This window comes from Lactuca virosa, chromosome 4 (genome assembly GCF_052849685.1).
Source record: "Lactuca virosa cultivar CGN04683 chromosome 4, Lactuca_virosa_CGN04683_v6, whole genome shotgun sequence".
Classification (NCBI taxonomy): domain Eukaryota; kingdom Viridiplantae; phylum Streptophyta; class Magnoliopsida; order Asterales; family Asteraceae; genus Lactuca; species Lactuca virosa.
Window position 1 is genome coordinate 497,877,859 of NC_136429.1, and position 18,542 is coordinate 497,896,400.

Consider the following 18,542-nt stretch of genomic DNA (forward strand, 5'->3'; position numbering starts at 1 on the left):
GTAAATATCTCCCATGTCACTACAGTGTGCTCTGCAGGAGTGTAACTGGCTGTCACAAACTTCCACCAGTCCTTCGCTCCCAAGCGAAGCTGGTTCAAAGCGAACCGTACCCTCAAGTGCTCCGGACATGAACAAGTGTAGAAACACCCCTCGATATCAGAGATCCATCTCATCTCAGCAATCGGATCCTGAGTCCCATCAAACTCTGGTGGCTACGTGTTGCTGAACTCCCGGTACATCAACGAGTCACCCCCCTGTGGCCTGGCAGCATCTACAGCTGCGGTGGCTGCAGCAGCAGCCGCCTCGTTAACAGCAGCATAACGCTCATCAAACGTCTTGATCAAGGTGGTCTTAATAGACCAAAACATCTCCGGGATAGCCTCCCGGATGGCTGTGGCCACCTCGTCATGAATCATCCTCCGAATCTCATCATCGCTAGCTCCACTACTCTCGGGGTTGTGGCGCGTACCCACCATGATGTCTCTGAAACACAACACAAAATAATCAGAGACTCGCTCGAGTATACTCACACTCGATTACTCGCCCCCTACTTGTTCCTTAGCATCCTAAGGATTCTTTCTTGGACTGTTTACAGATCCGGTGCTTTTAGTAGTACGGGCCCAATACTACCTTCCACACTACATCTGTATTTACCCCAAGTCCTCATCCTAGGATCCCGATTTCACAAGTACTCTATATCTCACAAAGCGCAGACTTCTCGCAGTAGACCTCACACAACCTCATCTAGATGATCCCTGTTAAATACTCATACTCAAAGCAAATCACAGATAGTAGCAACTCTTAGGCTAAGGCATCACAAATCAGGCCACTCTAGTCCTAACATATGAAATACCTAGCCTACTCTCTAGCATGCATAATATCTCATAAAATATCTCATGTAAATCTCATAACACAAAAGTAAGGGTATTTTGGGAAATCACCGTTCCGGCTCTGGCTGATTGTACACACTGCTCCAACTCGTTTTCTCTTAAACTCTTTTCCATTTTTGAAAAATTATTTCTTTTTGAAATTTTTTCTCAAATCCTCAGTTTGAGTCCAAACACACCCGGAGGTGCATCCAAATCCCTCAAACCAAGGCTCTGATACCAACTTGTAACGACGTAAATTTTCGAACCAAAATTCACAATTTAAAAAAAACATTTATCACAATAATAAAACCTCAAAATGTAACAATGTCAATCATCAAATCTCATAATCAAAGATTATATATATATATATATATATATATATATATATATATATATATATATATATATATATATATATATATATATCAAACTCCAGGATCCTCTAAATCATAACTCAAACTCTGATGTGTGTGTGTACAATCATGTCGGCACCCTCCCGTGATCCTGAGAACTACCTGAAACACATAACACATAATACGGTAATCACGAAGCTTAGTGAGTTCCCCAAAATACCACATACAACAAATTAGCCACTCGAGGCTATAAATCAGTAAGACCCTTCGGTTTATGTGTCTTAGTGGGACCCTCCAGTCCCATGGCTCATTGGACCCTCTGGTCCGATCTCAGTGAGGACCCTCCGGTCTCACAGCTCGTTGGACCCTCCGGTCCGGTCTCAGTAACACATAGGGTGTGTTTGGAAAAATTAGCTGGCAGCGGGTGACTTGTAGCGTGTAGCGAGTAGCTTGTAGCGTTTTGTTAAACGCTACATGAAGTAGCATTTGGATTTGGAGCGTTTTGTTTAAACTAAACGCTAGAAGCTTGTAGCGTCGAACGAGGCTTTCTGTTAAATAAGGAGCGTTTTATCAAACGCTAGAAGCTAGAAGCTCTCAAACGCTCGTGTCGAACACGCCCATAATATAGCATATATATATCACACAGACAAATGCATAACTCAAGTAAGCACATACGACGCTCTGGTCACACATAAATACCACTCTAGGTAAAGTATAGTGAGAAGACTCACCTCGTAAGAATTGGACAACCTCGAACTCGAATCACCAGTCTAGCCTCCGCCTAACACACATAGTAATTATCCCTAATTAATAGCTACTCTCATGAAGCTAGACTAACCCTTCCAAATACTCACAGAAGGGTAAAAGACCATTTTACTCCTCCATGGACTCAATAGACCATACGTTGACCAAAACCCTAAAAGTCAACCAAAAGTCAAATGGCAGAGAGTATGCTGCGCGTACCAGCTCTCTACGCTGGGCGTACTCAGCTGCCATGCAGATATATCGGGGATGCTCGACCCCTACACTGTGCGTACTAGGATTACGCCTAGCGTAAGTCCCAGTTTCACTCTCCTCACATATTTGGTCTTAATCAGTTAAGACCTTGGCTCATATCACAGATCTGGACTCCCTAATATCTCTTAATCCATAAAGTCAGTGACTTTAAGCCTTTGCATTGCTGATTAGGTCACAAACACTCAAAACACTCATCCTCTTTCCTCATAAAGCTCATAACTCATGCATGGCTTGCTTCTAACGTCCAAGATTGGATTTTTATGACTTTACTCCACAAAATACACTAAAAGGTGGTTGATCAAGGTCTCTGGATCTCATTATCTCATAAAGCTCCATCTTTTGGGACAAAACCCTAAAATACTCCATATAAATGCACAAATCAAAAGAGTGAGAAAGCTTGAAGCTTTATACCTCTATGTGAAGCTTTCCACACAGCTAAGCTCAGATCCAAAAGCCTGGACTCTCACTCCTTCTTCACCAAGGCTTCTTCTCCACTTCAAGAACACAAGATTACACTCACAAGCTATAAGAACGATGATTTAGGGTTAGGAGGGTTTGGTGTCTGGGAATGGTGGCCAGGAATGAGGCCATCATATCCTTTATATTGGGGACTCACCAACAATTAGGGTTTTCAATCTGGGCCTATTTTGCCCAGCGTACTAGGTGGTCTCCGCGTCAAATGCACGCATATGAGTACGCTGAGCGTACACTCTAGTAAGCCCCGCGTACTCATTTACCACCTTTTTCTAAAAAGGACCAAAATGGATAAATGCTCAAAAGATCAAGGTTTACAAGGTATACTTGGACTTGGGATGTTACACTTCAGATCTAAATCAATATGATGTTTAGAAGGATAAAACTTCCAAATTTATCCACAACAAGGTCACAAACTTCTAAGATATAAAATTTATGCACTTAAAGTGACGAAAAGCTCATAACACCCAAAACTAGCTAGATCTAACAATTTCATCATCAAGATTTAAACTTTAAACCTCAAGAAGAAAGATCAAGGCAAACAAGGCCTGGATCTATATGCCCCAATGCAACCAACGCTTCTTCAATGAGTTCCTTCTTCTCCAATGTGCACCAAGAACACTCCAAATCAATTAAAAACACATTCTTTTTGCTTACAAGGCTCAAACTAGGGTTAGGGTTTCAAGAGAGGGTGTTGGAGAGGTGGAGGCTGAGAATAGAGTGGGTTTGGGGAAGTTAAGGAGCTTAAATAGGGATCAAACCATGAAAATAGGGTTTGGGCACTTATCGCGTACGCTCAGCGTACTCAATTTACGCACAATGTACTAGGGATGCACTAGTACGCCCAGCGTACTCGGCTAACCTAAAAATTGTCCTAACTTCAAACGGTCGTAACTTCTTCGTTCCAACTCCGTTTTTGACGTTCTTTATATCCACGGAAAGGTATTGAAGAGCTATAACATATTATCTAAATATCTTGGACTAAAAAATTATCGAATAAAAATCCATATTTCATGTAAGAACCCGGCCTATGACTTTTCTTGTTCTACTCTTCGGCCCAAAACACAATTCAAAGGTTTAGATCTCATAACCATAATTTCCTCCTTCCAAAAGGTTTAAACATTACCTCCTTAAGGCCTAAAGCCTTTAAACAATCGACTTCCAGCCCACGACCCTGAAATAAGAAATGACGGGAAACAGGATGTTACAATTCTCCCCCACTTAAATTAGATTTCGTCCTCAAAACCAGCTATCTCTTCTACTTCATGATGCACCCCCTACATCAACCAAACTAATCGTAAACCCATAGATTTGATTGGCTTCAAACCTTCTCGGCCAAACATTGTCATGCTAATCCCACACATAAGTGCACCATCGCGATGATAGCCAACTGGTCACATACAAAACTAGGCCATACTCCTACTTGGCTCTAACAGCACCACTTAGCTATATACTGACAACACTCAGGCTTACGCTTGATCCACTAACCGATGACAACGCTCGATCCCAACAAGACTTAAATGACTTTACCAGGTCTTCGGGTTGTGACTCAGACCTCGAAGCCCCAATCAAACAAGAACAGACAAGGGAGCCCTCATCACATCCCTCAACCTGGGCTCCTAACACCATAACTAAAACTAACACGACTTGAAGGGACATCCAACAGATGACGATGATCTTGACGCAAAACAAGAAGATTCAACAGATGCGCGAAAGTCTTGAGCTTGGAGAAATTCGACTGAGAACCAAACCTTGGCACAAGGTCTTCTTGCTGCGGGATTCCACTCTCCGTTACTTGAAATATGATAGAATTTGACAACTTCACAGTCCTTAGATACTCAGACTAACTTGAATTCCAGTACTCGATCCCAACTAGCATACAATCGAAGGCAAGGATAATTAATCCATTCATAACAAGAAATCAATTAAAACAGAGCAAACAAGGGGATTTCATTCAATTGATCATCCAAGGTTACAACCGAACTTCGAAACATAAACATGAATTACAGATAAATACCAATACCGTAACAATTTCTAAATATAAGAACTGCTAACTCAAATCTCGGTCTCCGGGACTCCGACCGTCCCATGACGACCGTCGGGTAACCACCAAGATAGGGGCGAGGGATCCAAAACCTCACAGAAAAAGAGAAAAGGACAACGAGCTCTGATGTGGCCTTCCTGGCCGCAATGGAAACAAACTCGAGCACTTCGTTTGTAATCTCTACCAAAATGGCCCTCCTCGCCACACCTGTGACATAAAAAAATATCTACACCTCCCTTTAGTTGATCCTGAACTCTGGTCGGCATAATTGATCTGCTTCGTTGCAAGCTGTGACATAACCGAAGCCCAACGTTGCTCCTTCGTCTGGGTTTCTATCTCAATCTCTCGTCTCCTCGCGGCATCCTGAAGCTCAGCGAGGGTACTGTATCGTTGGGTAGATACAAATTTCCGAATCTCCATCTTGAGCATACTCAAATACCGAGTCATCGGAGCCTTCTCTGAAGCAGATAACTCAAGGCTGAATAAAGCCCTATCAGTGAACATCTTGGTGATCTCCGTCACCGACTCGGTCGTCTACCTTAGTTCCAAGTATACATGGGCCAATCTCTCCCTCTCCACCAAAGGAACATATCTTGTACGGAACATCTCTGAGAACCGCTCCCAAATCATCAGATCCCTCTGCTCATGAGTGTAAGAACTAGTCACCAAGCTTCATCAATCCTTCGCCCCCAACTTGAGAAGGTTTAGGGCGCACTTGACCTTCTGGTCATCCAGACAAGAACATGTGAACAAACGATCCTCCACATCAGATAGCCATCTCATCGCAACAATTGGGTCCTTCACCCCATCAAACTCTAGAGGCTTCGTCTTATCGAAGTCCCGGTACTGGAAAGCTCTCTCTCCTCGAACCCCTACGGTAGCAACTTCCACGGTAGCTGCAACAACAACAGACTCAAAAATTGCAGCATAACGATCATCGAATAACTCGATTATGGCAGTCTTGACCAACCCAAACAACTCCAGAGTAACCTCTCTGATCACCTCAACCACTTTTGCAACAATGATCCCACGGATCTCCTCCTCACTCAGGCCTGCCCTCTCAGTGCTGTCAGCTCCAACTCCTGAACCTCCAATAGCCGCCATATTGAATATATACCAAGGAAAGATCATATATCACAACACAGTGCTCAACATACTAGGCCCTACTCCTATTAGCTCCTTAGTAGCCTTGAAATTTCTCCTGAATCTCATACAGATCTCGTGCTTTCAGTATTAAGGTCCCATACTACCTTTTACACATATCCGTAGTTGATTCAGAATTCATCCCAAGGTCCTAAGTCACTGCACTAGACCACTCCTAGATGTGCTAACACAGACTTCTCCTACGAGCTACAACTAACTTCCTAGGCACTCTTGCTAAGATTACCCGTGCTCTCGCACCACTGGTTGCTTTTGTGCATGCTTGTTGTACACAATACATGTTCAGATAGACTGTCAAATAATCAATTCTTCCCTAAATCCACAACCAAAAAAAGAACATGAGGTAAGGCCATGTTGATCATTCTAAGGTTATTCAATCCCGACCATATATAGCTAATCAACATACACGTAGCAATCACACAATCAAGTAACATATATCAAGCAACTCCCGATATCAAAAGGCAATACTGGACTCAGGCACTTCTATTCAATAGTTTCTTAAAAGAACCTTATCCACTAGCATGCTTTTCTAACACTTCATATATAAGAAAAATCAAAACCTGACAAACATATTTACTAAGTCACCTTTTTAGTCGAAGGCGAATTATTGCCTTAGTATTTTTTGTATGCTTTACTGTTTTCCTATAAATAGGAAATGTTACATAGAGTTAGATAAGAGTTTTGGGAGCCTTTCTTGTCTATTCTCTCTTTGTAACTGTGAAGCATAATTGAGTTGAAACAAGATCTTATTTACTCTCGGTGTCCTGAATTCTCGTAACTCTGATTTTACTTTCATTATTCGATTCAATACTTCATTATCAGAGCAGGAATCATATCACTACGATCTGATTTTCATTCTGAATCAAAAGGTTTTTAAATCAATTATTGATTCAAAAGTTTCCGCACCTTTTGTTGTGAAAATTGTTCTTGATCTACAGTTGTGATTCGATTCTGCAACTGATTTGTTGAATCGAGTGTTCTACTTGAAATCTCTGATCGTTTCAGCAATTTGCTTTCAAAATCTCTTAAGTTTTTCTGAAAAATTCATCCGTACGTTCATGGCGAATTTCAACCTGAATTCAATGACTTCTTATTCTCATCTGCTAGGATCATCAACTAAGATTCCTATGCTCATCCCTGAATACTATGATCAGTGGGGTTGATCGCACGCAAGACTACTTGAACGGGCTGGATGAGGAGCTCTGGTCATGTATTACTGGAAATGGAACTCCTCCACCAAATGTTCAAGCAATTGGATCTTCATATGAAACTTCAAGTGTTACTGATCAATCTGATAGGCTGAAGAAGCTTGAGAAAAGATGTATGAGAGAATTGTGTGGTGTGTTGCCTCATGTTGTGTACAACTATGTCAGAAGCTGTACAAATGCAAAATATGTCTGGAACAATCTCAAAGAAACGTTTCAAGGAAGCAAGAAAACTAAAATCAATTCGGTCAAGCAATGTTTGGTTGAGTTGGAGGAATTCAAGCAAAAAGATAACGAAACGATTGAAAGCTACTATGATCGTTTAAATGAACTAATCTACAAGTGTAATCGCTTTGGAATTACTAGAACAACCATGGAGTTTAATTTGACATTCATCATTGGTTTGCGAAAATAATGGAGGAATGTGACATTGATGGTGAAAACTCAGCAGAGTTTTGATACTTCAACGCTTAATGACTTGTACAATCTGCTAAAAACTCATGAAGGAGAAGTAAATGAAATTGCTGAGGAATCGAAAATTAGTCTTGGAGGACCATTAGCTTTAATGTCGAAAGTTGATGAGAAAGAGTTGACTGAAAAAGAGAATTCAGATGAAGAAGGACTTCTTATGAATTCAAATGATGAGGCGATTTCTTTTTACTCAAACAATCGAGTAAATAACTTTTTTAAGAAACCTTTCAATCCAAAGATTAAACAAGGTGATGCTAAAGGAAGTTTCGTTAAAAAGTCAGCTGGTGAGGAAAAGAAAAAGTTTGAGAAAATTGAAGCGAAGACTGATGAGTCCAAAGCTGAGAAGAAACTTAAAGGAGATTCAGGAATTGATTGCCACTACTGTCATGGAGCTAATCATATGGCGAATGATTGTAGGCTTCGTAAGAAAGATGAAAAGAAGAATAAATTCAAGGACGAAGCATACTATGTGGAGCGTTTAGAAGAAGTTCGGGCAAAAGCAAAAGGAATTTCTCTGGTGGCGAAGGGTGAGGATGATGATGAAGGAACTTACCAGATTTGGTCGTCAGGTTCGGATGATGATGAAATGTGTGATCCTACGCATGGTGCCATGTATGCAAAGTATGAGGAAGAAAGTAACGAAGTGGTGACTGGTCGTTGTTTTATGACCAAAGGAGGAGATAAATCACCCATGACAACAAAGGTACGTTCTATTCTTCAATATTTTAATATTCCTTTAAGTGCATACGATTCTGAACTAATTGCTTTTGATGACACTGTTGCTTATTTCGATACTTTGGTTATCTCTGCTAGTAACGAAGCTAAGAAATCAACTTCTCAGTTGCTAGAGGTTCAGAAGCAGTTGGATTTCAAGAAAATCAAAATAGAAAGTCTAGAGTTACAAATAACAAATATCATGTGTGATAGGGATTCTTTGAGTAGTGAAGTAAAAATGTTGCTAGCTCAAAGGAACATATATTGTAATTCTGTAAAAAGACTGTATGCGAAATTAACTGCTTTGCATCATTCATCTGATATAAGCAAGGAACAACATAGAAAGTTATTACCTTTTTTAGCTTACGAGAGAGATAAGGTTGATAACATTTCTTATGATTGTGAGAAAACAATTGCCGAATTCGATAAAATTCCTGATGATAGATATGCTTATGGAATTGTGAAAATTGATGAATATCTTGATGCAGATGAATTAGTTGATATTGTGAATGATACCTTGACCAAAACTGAACAAACTAAAATTTTGAAAAGAACTGAGAATTCAACATCTGCTTCTCAATCTAATTTTGCAGATATTGAAGATAATTTTGATAATATTCTCAGTTGTCTATTGTTAATGTTGCATCTAAGTCTAAAGGAAAAGAAAAGTGTAATGATTCGAAGGTTAAGAATGACACAGACAAACCCTCAACTTCGAAAATTTTTTATTTCGATCATGTGAGTCTCAATGATAGTCAAACTGATAGTAGTGATGATGAAAATGATGATGAAGTTTCGAACAAAACACCATCAACAAATAACGAGTCGAAAGAAACAACAATTCCACGATTTGTTGTTGATCAGGTGTATAGTGACACTGAAAAATTCGATAAGGTAATGAATAAGAAGGGTGCTCATTATCTCGAAACTAATCAAGTGGTGTATACAAACTTCAAATGCTCAGATGATGTTGTTTTTCCAAATAAAGTGTTTGTGACAAAAGGAAATGTTGAAAGCATTAAACCAGAATTTAACAAATTGGTTGAGGAAGATAACAAACAAACATCTGATGAAGGTTTTTTTGCAAATCAGAGTATTATCGAAAATAATCTCACAAAGAATACATACACTTTTCAAAGACAAAAACCTCAAAGAAAATGGATTGAGAAACAAAAAGTTTCAAAAGAAATTCCAAAACAGAAAGAGGAGAAAATTGAACAAATTGTCAAAATCAACTCAAAAGAATTTAAAGATCAAATTGACAAATTTTCGAAAGATAATGACATTTCAAAAAGACAAGCACGAAAGAAAGTTTTCTGGCAAACTGTTGAGTCTCGAAAGAAACAAAACGGATTGACAAAGAAAACATCTGAAAAGACAGAATTCAAATCTGTTAAAACAAAGTCTTTGTCAAACTCAGGCAATCAGAAAAATCCCGCTCAATTTAAGAAATCATTGTCTGAATCCATTACACAAACTACATTTTCGAAAGATAAAACTCAAGCCACTACATCATTTTCAAAAAATTTCAATCAGTTATCACAGAAATTTCTAAATCAAAATTTTCAAAATCGATTTTCTCCTCATTCACAACAAAGATTTTCTCAAAATAAAAATTTAAAACACACTCATTCATCAACTCAATCAAAGAATTTTCAAAATCGATTTTCACGAAACACAAATGTCGAAAACAATGTTAAAAATCGACAATTTGAAAATTTTCGTCCTAAGTCAAATGTTGATTTCACTCCTCAAAAACCAAATTTTCCAAATCCTTCTGGGAAGCAGAATTCAAAAGTCTCATACACTAAGGGTTCGTCAAATGTGAAGAATATTGACCATTGGCTTGAAGGAAAAGGAAAGATGTTCCAATCTCGAAATTTTTCCTAACAACAAATTCGAGAAGCTTATGAGAAATATGTGAATGATTCTTCAAACGAAATTTCATCTTCAAAAGAATCAACTATTTCTGTGAAAACATGGAAATCAGTTTCGAAAGATAAACATGTTGAAACACAAGCTGCGAACAAAAAGGCGAATGTCTGTGACAATCCTAAACCTTCGAAAACTTATGTTTCTGCTCCTTTACCTAATGATCTCGACTTAATTGATGTTTTCAAATCAAAAGTTCATGATTGGGTTTTAGGTTCTTCATTTCACTCCGTTTTCAAAGCTAAGAACCAAGGACCCAAACAGCCTTGAGTACCTAAATTCTTTCATTAATTGCAGGTTTTGTGTGACGAGCAATATGATGAGAAATGGTACATTGATAGTGGTTCCTCTCGTCACATGACTGGAAAGAAGGAGAATTTGCATGATTTTCGAAGTTTGGACAATGCAGGTGTAGAGAAGTTTGGGAACAATCACAAATGTCAAGTAAAAGGTACGGGTAAGTAACAAATGGACAGTTTACTGTAAATCGTGTTGCTTATGTCGAAGCTCTTAAACATAACTTGATAAGTGTTTCACAACTTGTTGTGGACACTGGCAATCAAGTGGTGTTTAACGAAGCAGGAAGCATCATTTCAAATGTTAACACTAAAGAAGTTTTGCTCACATCCAAACGACATGGATATATGTTTACTCTCGATATCAAACCAATAGTAGGAAAACCATCAGTGTGTTTACTTTCGAAATCTTCAGCTGATGTTAGCTGGCTTTGGCATCGAAGACTTTCTCACTTGAATTTTCGAAATATCAACAAATTGGTAGTTGATGATATTGTCTGAGGTTTGCTTGTGTTAAAATTTGATAATGATACTTTATGTGCAGCTTGCGAACAAGGAAAACAACATCGAAAAGGTCATCTAGTGGTTATTGATTCAAAGATTGTTGAACCATTGGAATTACTTCACATTGACTTATGTGGTCCATTGACTGTTGAGACACTAAAAAAGAAACGGTATATTTTAGTTATTGTTGATGAGTTTTCACGCTTTACTTGGGTTTATTTTCTCAGGTTAAAATCTGAGGTTGCTCAAGCAATGATCGACTTTATCAAGAAGATTGAGATCAACTTAAAGAAGAAAGTTCGAAAAATCAAAAGTGACAATGGTTCGGAATTTAAGAATAACTTTCTTGATTCGTTTTTAGTTGAACAAGGGATTTCGCATAATTTCTCTTCACCATACAAACCTCACCAAAATGGTGTGGTTGAGAGAAGAAATCGTTCTCTCTGTGAAGTAGCACGAACAATGCTTACATATACGAATCTTCCTCAATATCTTTGGGCTGAAGCTGTTTCCACTCTATGTTTTACTCAAAACAGATCGTTTATTCATCGTCGTTTCAATATTACTCCTTATGAAATACTTAATAACCGAAAACCTAATGTCAAATTCTTTCATGTTTTTGGTTGCAGGTGTTTTATCATGAATCTCAAGGATAATCTTTCGAAATTTCAGTCTAAAGCTGACGAAAGAATTTTCTTGAGATATTCTCATAATTCGGTTGCATACAGAGTGTTGAACAAACGAACACAAAAAGTGGAAGAAACGTTTAATCTTATATTTGATGATTATTATGTTAAAAAAGTCGAAAAATGTTTTGATCACACACCAATTATTAATGAATCAAATGTTGAGTCTAAAATTTCAACTTCGACAGATTTTGATTATGATTTAATTTTTGGTACTCCAGATATGGCTGCTGATGCTGAAGTTCATGCAATTGATAATTGCTTACCTGAAGCTTCAAAGCATCTTGATGATTCTACGTTCCCAGAAGATATTTCTAACTTGAATTCAACATCGAATTATCTAAGAAATGACGAAAGCATGCTTAATGATCAAGTGGAGGGGGAGCACTTGAATTCGAAAACTGAGGTTGAGGGGGAGCATCCTTTCGAGGGGGAGTATAGGAGATTGGGTAATGATGTTGAGGGGGAGCATCCTGTTGAGGGGGAGCATCCTATTGAGGGGGAGCGAAATGATTCAATAATGTCGAATAGTGATCATAATGAAAATTTCCATGATTCAAATGACAATGTTTCTGTTGCAGGATCTGAAAATGATGAAATGTTTGAAGATCCACAATTGGATTTTGATCCAGCATATCCACCTTTAGATAAATGGACAAGTAATCATCCAAAGGAACAAGTTCTTGGAAATCCACAAGACGGTGTGTTAACGAGAGCTCAACTTCGTGCAAAGAATGAGGTACTTAATGTTCATAAGGAATTTTGCATGTTTAATGTTTTCATTTCAAAAATTGAACCAAAAATAGTTAAGGTTGCACTGGAACACTCAGATTGGGTTGTTGCAATGCAATCTGAATTGGCTGAATTCGAAAGAAACAAAGTTTGGAGATTAATTCCTAAGCCAAAAGACGTTTCAATAGTTGGGTTAAAATGGATTTTCAAAAATAAAACAGACAAAGATGGTAATATTGTTTGAAATAAAGCTAGGCTTGTAGTAAAAAGTTATTTGCAACAAGAAGGAATAGACTATGAAGAAACCTTCGCCCCTGTTGCAAGACTCGAGGCAGTTCGAATATTTTTGGCCTATGCAGCTCATAAAGACTTTGATGTTTATCAAATGGATGTGAAATGTGCATTTTTGAATGGAGAACTCGAAGAGACAGTTTATGTGGAACAACCTCTAGGTTTTGTAAATGAAGAATATCCTAATCATTGCTATATTTTAGATAAGGCTGTTTATGGGTTAAAACAAGCACCGAGAGCATGGTATGGAACTTTAACTTCTTTCTTAAAACAATCGAAATTTAAACAAGGATCAGTTGATACCACTCTTTTTCGAAAGAAAGTTGGGGATCATCTAATGCTTATTCAAATTTATGTTGATCATATTATTTTTGGCTCTACTGACCCTGCTTTGTCTAATGAATTTGAAAATCTGATGTAAAAGCAAATTTGAGATGAGTATGATGGGAAAAATTAACAATTTTCTTGTTTTAAATATTCGTCAAAACAGAGACGGAATTTTTATCAATCAAGAAAAATATACCAAGAATTTGCTTGAAAATTTTGGATTGACGAATAACACAAAATTACGAGTACCGATGGCGACTGGAACAAGGCTTACACCTTCGTTGGATAAACCTGTTGTTGATTTGACTCTTTACAGAAGCATGATAGGTTCGTTACTTTACCTCACGACAAGTCGACCTGATATTATGTTTTCTGTTTGTAATTGTGCTAGGTATCAATCAAATCCTCGAGAACCACATCTCACTGCAGTCAAGAATATTTTTCTTTATCTCAAAGGCTCAATTTCGTTAGGATTGTGGTATCCTTCGAAAACTGGATTCTGCGTACAAGCTTTTTCAGATGCTGATTTAGGAGGTTGCAATCTTGATCGAAATAGCACAAGTGGCGGATGTCAACTTTTGGATGGGAAGTTAGTAAGCTGGCAGTCGAAAAAGCAAACATGTGTTTCGATTTCTATAGCAGAAGCTGAGTATGTTGCAGCTGCCGCTTGTACTTCGCAAATCATATGGATCCAAAGTCAATTGCGTGATTATGCAATTAACATGAAAAATATTCCTTTGTATTGTGATTCACAAAGTGCTATACGCATTTTTCATAATCCAGTACAACATTCGAAAACCAAACACATTGCACTTCGTTATCATTTTATTAAAGATCATGTGGAAGATGGAAATATTGAAGTTCATTTTGTAAAAACAACTTATCAGCTGCTGATATTTTTACAAAACCATTGGACGAAAAATCATTTGTTAGAATTTTGCAAGGTTTGAGAATGATTGAAGCAAGTGCTGTTCCAGGATTAATTTTGACAGAATGACAAAGTGGTGATAATAAAATGTGTCGAATACGAGGAAATGATGAATGATTCAGAGACATCTCATATTAACCATTCAGAGGTTACTGTTCATATTCAGCGCTTCGATACACTTCGTTTTCGACTTCTGGGAAAGAAAATTTTCGTTAGTTTGGTACATACTTAAATTTACGTTATTTTTTTTTTAATATTTGAAAAATCAAAAATACCAAAAATATTTTCATTAATTTGTGTTCATTTTTGAAAAATTCAAAAATACCAAAAAAAATTTTTCAAAAATATAAAATCCAAAAAGAATTTTGTTATTTTGTGCTTTGTTTTTCATTCAAATTGTGCAGATTCCGAGGATGTTTTACATGCTTCATGCTTGCTATTCTAGGGTCAGGTATTCTTTCGAAACTTTGTACTAATTAGGATGTCCGTAGAAGCATGTTGCAGTATGTTGACCCAAACCTCAATTGATTCAATGTGTGCTTTTAAAAGCCTTAATGAAAATTTTCATCACGAAAAATTTCTTCCCAATCAGGCTTGTATTCACATTAGTCTACAGAGCTACCTAACCCTTTTCAAATGAGTTAAGAGTTTTCTGCTTGGTCCAAAGATAGCAGAGGTACAACTGGATTCATGAACTAATCTTTTTCATTACAAAGTTCTTACACTTTCACACACAATGACATATGTCCAAAAGATCTCTGGTCAAACCAATCAGGATTTAGACATATCAAACTTCTGTGTTAATGATCTAACATCATGAGACCGTGATGAAAGTGAAACCCACAATATCGAACTCATTTAAGGAATTGACGGGGAACTATGTTCCAGATCTAATGAAACAATTGTTTCTGTACCAACTTTCGAAACTCCAAATCATAAATCTTGATCAAATGTTTGAATCCCACGATGTTTGTTACCCAACAGGATCCAGTCAACATTTTTTTTTCTTGAATATGATTTTTGGGTGAGTTTCATTTGAATTCTATGTCACTTCAAAAAAATTTCCAAAGCATACTTGTCACTGACTACACTGGCTAAACAAGTAATTTCTGTTACAATTACTCACCTTATTTTTAGGTTGATTTGTAACGAAATTTTTAAGCCACCCACAAAGCCATATAAAAGAAGCCCTTTGATACTTCTCTACAAGTATTCGATTGTAATTCACGGGAAAATACACAAGGTGTTGATTATCTCTCTTGATAATTAATGAAGCAACCTTTTCCCGGGGTTTAACTGCTTTTGTGTCGAAATTTTATTTTTCGACATCATAGATCCCAAATTTTCGTTATTTTGCTTCTTATATTGTTTTATTGGCACACTGCACTCACGAAATCCTTGAGGTTTTGAGTATTACCAACTCAGGCTGATGATTTCGACAGTCTGGCATATGACTTCGTTTCTAATCCCAAAAACGAAAGAGCCTAACCTCCATGCCCAAGGTTTTCGATCTTATCCAATTGGTACTCACGAACAGCTTGATGTGACGGTTTGGCAACTTGGTCCGACTTTCAAGGTACTTTATCTGACGTGGTACTCATAACGGCTAGTGTTGCGAGTTTCAAGGACAAACGTGGTTTACTCTTTTAAGAAACCGTTTGGAATTCTATTGGGGATACATATAAAAGGAAGTTATTATCTCCTTTTATGATTATGCGTTCAAATTATCAGACGATCACAAAGCCCTAAAATTTCTCTATTCTTCAAGAATTTCTCAAAACCCTAATCAATGGTTGCTGCTCCAACCGACACTACTGACGAAATTGCATCTCAACCAATCATGAAGATTCAAAGCACCAATTATCAAGTAGAGGGTGATGTTTCAGTGTACCCTGAGGCACATAATGTTGATCGTCTCTTTGCAACATTCTGTTTTATCTACTGCGATGTTCAATTCTTTCGATGTTCCATTATCCTGGCTATCCCTAGCAGGATCCACTGCAACTTACAGCAAAGCTCTAAATGTGATTACATTCAACCTGGTGAATGATAAGAAGATTCGTCTTTCTAAGAAACTGTTTTGTCAAATTCTTGAAATTCCCAATTCTCCACCGTATTATAATCTTACACATGCTCAAGTCATTCACATGTTCAATGAAATGGGTCATCAACCTCCACTCACCAAGATCAGTGACTTTAAGAAGTCAAGCCTTCCAAGCATTTGTAACTTTCTTTTTGGTATTTTTCTTCGATGTTTGACTGGTCGGAGTGTTGGTTTAGACAAAGGAAGAATGGAAGTATATGTCATGGTTGTTGGGCTATACTATGATCTTGCTGTTGATTTTTCGATTCAAATGTGGAAAGAGTTTCTGAAGAGTGTGGAGAATACAAATGTTGTACAAGGAATTTCATGTGCATGATACTGGAGCTTAATTCTTCGTATGAAAAAGAAGGAATTGAGGTGCCTACTGATGAACAAAAAGCTGAGTTTTTGAAGCATAATTTTCCAAAGTAGATTGAGGATGATACAGAGGTGTTTCCACACATTGCAAGAATTCCTGATGGTATCCTTAAGAAGATTGATCCCTCAAATTCTATCTTGGTGGCTTATTTGCAGAATGTAAATCCTTCCATTGAAATTGGTGTATTGCTCGACAGCAGTAATCAAGGTTCATCCAAAAAGTCAAAGAAGTCTAAGAAGACTACTGATGAAGATGTTGTTCAAGAAAGTGCAAAGAAAGTTAAGTCTAAGTCTCCTAAGAAGGTTATTGTTGAACAGGAGGAAGTTTCGAAGAAAATTGAGAAGCCTATGAAGAAGGTGGTTACTGAGTCTTCGAAGGAATTAATTCCTTCCAAATCAGGGGTTTTTAAGCGCCTAAGGAAGATGTCTCATAAATTTCTAACCTCGTCTGATGATATATCACCAACTGTTCGAAAGACACAAATAAACAGTAAAGGTGTCATTATTCGTGATATACCAGCCCCGGTATCCACATCCTCGAAGAAAAGACGAGTTGAGCATGTGGCAAAGCATATTGCCGGAAAGAGAAAGAAAAGGAAGTTGGTTATATGTGCAGAATCATCTGATAGTAAAGTTGTTCCAGATACACCATTGGGATCGAATTCTCCAAAACTATCCTTACCACAAACCACTACTGTAATTTCACCAACAACAACAACAAGTCCACTCGAAATTGTTCTTACCAAATCAAATACTAAGGAGGTTCCAATTTCTAACATTGTTGCAAACGTATCTGATACGGGTGCACTTGTTAATATGAGTGTTGATGGATCACAATCACTGATTACTCAAGGTATTCCTCTTCCATCTCTTTTCGAACCTATTTCAATTTTCGATGTTTCACTTCCACCTTTTATCACTCAAGTTCAAACAGCCACCACCTCACCTACATTCGAACAAATTCTACAACAGCCATTTAGCACTCTTTTTCAATCTCAATCCACCAATACACCAAAACCCAATTCCGATGATGAAACAGATGGAGGAGGTTTTGGAGGAATGTTTGATGATCTCCACTTTGATTCGGAAGAAGAGGATATACCAGATCACATGTTGATGTCTGGTAAGCAATTTAAATTTCTGAACAAGAAACTTAACTCTATTCTACAATCACAAGATGATTATGGGGCGAAGAATTCGGTTTCGGGAATAGAAGTTGATGTTATGTTAAAGGCTATGGAGCTTCGAATACAGAATCAATTGGACATTATGGATAAAAATAACGAGTTGAGAGTCAAAGCTCAGGCTGATTCGTTTAACTCTGAAATCAAAGATCTTCGTATGGTAGAAAAAGAGCGTGATGTTATTTTTGTTAAAGATGTCAAGACCGTAAGAGAAGATGTAAATTGAAAACTTGAGGAGCTGAAGGTTGAAATCTCCAAAGAGCTGAATAAGCTGAATTCCAACTATTCGATAATAAAGTCGAATGTTGACACTATAGCGGCTGCAGTCAGAATGATTGCCGAATGGTATCAATCATTAACTCCTAAGTTTGAAGCAAAGGCTAAAGAAGATGCTCAAAATTTCGACAAGATGGGTGCTTTACTTGGTGAACTGAAAGAATTAGTATCGAAACCTGCTCCAACTTTGTTTTTAACTCAGAAGTTACATAGTTTGGATCAAGCTATTCAGAAGGCTGTTGCTCCAATTTCGAAGTTTGCAAATATGTTACCTACAAGTGCCCCACCTGTTGTCACAGGGGTGCAAGGGGGAGAAAAAGCTCAAGTATGTAAACCTTCGAAGGTTTTGAAAGAAGGCAAAGTTCAGTCTACAACTGTTGAAAAAGTGATACCTACTCAAGTTTCAACAAAGGTTGTATCAACTCAAATTGTCACTCCAATAGTTTCGAAATTCAATACAACACAAGCCATCAAAACCACAACAAAAACCATAATGAAAGGAATTGTGATTGGTTCAACAGCTGAAGGAGGGACTTCAAGTTCTTCAAAGCCTAAGATTTCTAAAGATGAAAAAGATAAAGGGAAAGAAATTTTGATTGAAAAATCAAAAGAAGAGA